The sequence below is a fragment of the Panthera leo genome, chromosome A1 (assembly GCF_018350215.1).
Source record: "Panthera leo isolate Ple1 chromosome A1, P.leo_Ple1_pat1.1, whole genome shotgun sequence".
Lineage (NCBI taxonomy): Eukaryota > Metazoa > Chordata > Mammalia > Carnivora > Felidae > Panthera > Panthera leo.
This window is the reverse complement of record NC_056679.1, coordinates 50,801,654-50,803,787: the sequence shown is the minus strand read 5'-3', so window position 1 is coordinate 50,803,787 and position 2,134 is coordinate 50,801,654.

Genomic DNA, 2,134 nt, shown 5'->3' with positions numbered 1-2,134 from the left:
ATAACAAAGCCAGGAGAAGAGTATAGGTTCATCCAACCCTAAAGTGTATGATTTTCTCATCTATACTTTAGGGGGAAAAAAACTTATTTTCTGAAACTAAATCATATTAGGTGATATAAATTTAAAGTTTAGCAGAGTTTGAAGCCATTTCCCTACTGTGAAATATCATGCATATTTCTGCAGTAACTGGAAAGCAAATTAGGGAAAGGTCCCTTTCCCCACTTAATTATATCAAACAAATGATCTTACAATTACATAAGAGGCTGCCCATTACAGTCTAGCCAGTGGCTTGGCTTCTTGTCCAAACCTCACAGTGAAATATGCAGACTTTCTGGAACCACATATTAAAATCTCTGTGGTTGAATCAGCCTTTCTTTCTGCATAACCTAAACTCAATACTATTCAGCATATTAGAGAGCTGCAGGGATGAGATCCTTAAAACCCAATGTCAAAAGGTGAATACCTGATAATCATCACCTAAGTTTCACACTCATGAAAACTGGCTCTGTCCTCATTTGTTCTCAGAAGTGTGGGTCTGTCCTGCAGTGAGGTCCTGGTTTTATAGCCTTGTAAAGAGATCGACCCCAAATTTGGCGTAAGTCTAAAGTAATGCAATGATGTTCCTGTGTAAGCTGGCTCTGAAGGAAATTCCCAAACTGATGTGCCAACAATGGTGAGTGATTCTGACATTTCTCAAATAAGCACATAGTCTCCAAGGTGATTATTTTGAATGACAGCCCTCATGTGGGGCCTTAAATTGAGTAGATTTGACAGGGCTGCTGAAGAGCTGGAAGACCACTGAATGTCGGGAAACAGGCCTCCCTCTGCATCCCTGTGCTGCGTCCAGTTACCCGACAGGCACTGTGTGCATGCACGCTGCTGTTACCAGAGGGGCAGTGGAAGTGGCCTGCCCTTTCTCAGAGTCTTTCTGCATTTGTGACACTGTTGAATGACACCTCCCCACCCTGTTGTGATAATCAAGTGAAGCTGACAATATGAAAGCCTTCAAAACCGGGAGGCACTAGAATAGAATGTGGTAACTCATTCATAGTTAACCTCTAGGCAAAGTACCACAATCTGAAACCAAGGCAGTGATGTTAATAATTAGTCTTGGTGAGAAATTCCAGAATCGCTGGTGTGTGTGTGTGTGTGTGTGTGTGTGTGTGTGCACGCGCACGCACGTGTGTGTGAGGTCCAGTTATTTTTGTGCTTAGTTTGACACGTAAAGCCACAAGTGGAATACATTTGTTCAACTTCACAAGTCCCAGAAGACCAGCGGATACTGCTTGCTTTTGAAAACTGGAGCCTGGATCTCAGCAGTTTCCAGGCTCACTTTATCCTTGTCTAGAGTTAATGAGATCAGAATAAAACTAGGTAAACCTACTAAGAACCTGGTGCTTTGCAAACCCTTATGGTATTTTAGAGGGCCAGAAATAAAAGAATATTTATCATGTGTAGGACTGGTTTGGGTGAAGAGGAGGACAACAGTAGGTCCATTCTGTCTGGGGCTCAAATATGTCCTTGGAGATTCCTCCCGGAGGCAAGATTGTACTATTGATAAGAGACAGAAGCAAGAGCCAAGGACTTAACTGCTTCCTAATCCTACTTATTTGACAGTAACTACTTTGAGTTTTGGGTCACCAATCCTGTGGCTCACAAGCACAGGATGTTAGAGTACCATTTTCTGCCCCAAGCAGGGATAAACAGCTGCATTACATTGGTCAAGTGACCCAACCTCTCCTGCCTTGGGTCCTCCATCAGTAAAGTGGGGACAATAATAGAACCCGTTTCCTTCATACATCTAAAAAATTTGTAGAAGTGAGAGGCTGGAAAACACAGCATTTAAAAGCATCAGCCTTAAAGAGAGATTGCCTGGGTTCAAATCCCAGCTCCACCACTTATTTGCCCATATGATCTTCTAATGATTGGGTAGCAATAGCACTAATCTCATAGATTAAATGTGCTAATGCATGGATAGATCTAACAGGGTCAGCACATAGCAAGTGCTCTATGGATGCCTGCTATTATATTATTACTTGTTTCCTGGAAAAGTCTCAGACACTATTTATAAGGATATGGAAATAAAAAATTAAAAATTTCCAACATTAATTTTTGTTTCTGTGTTTGGTTCTAA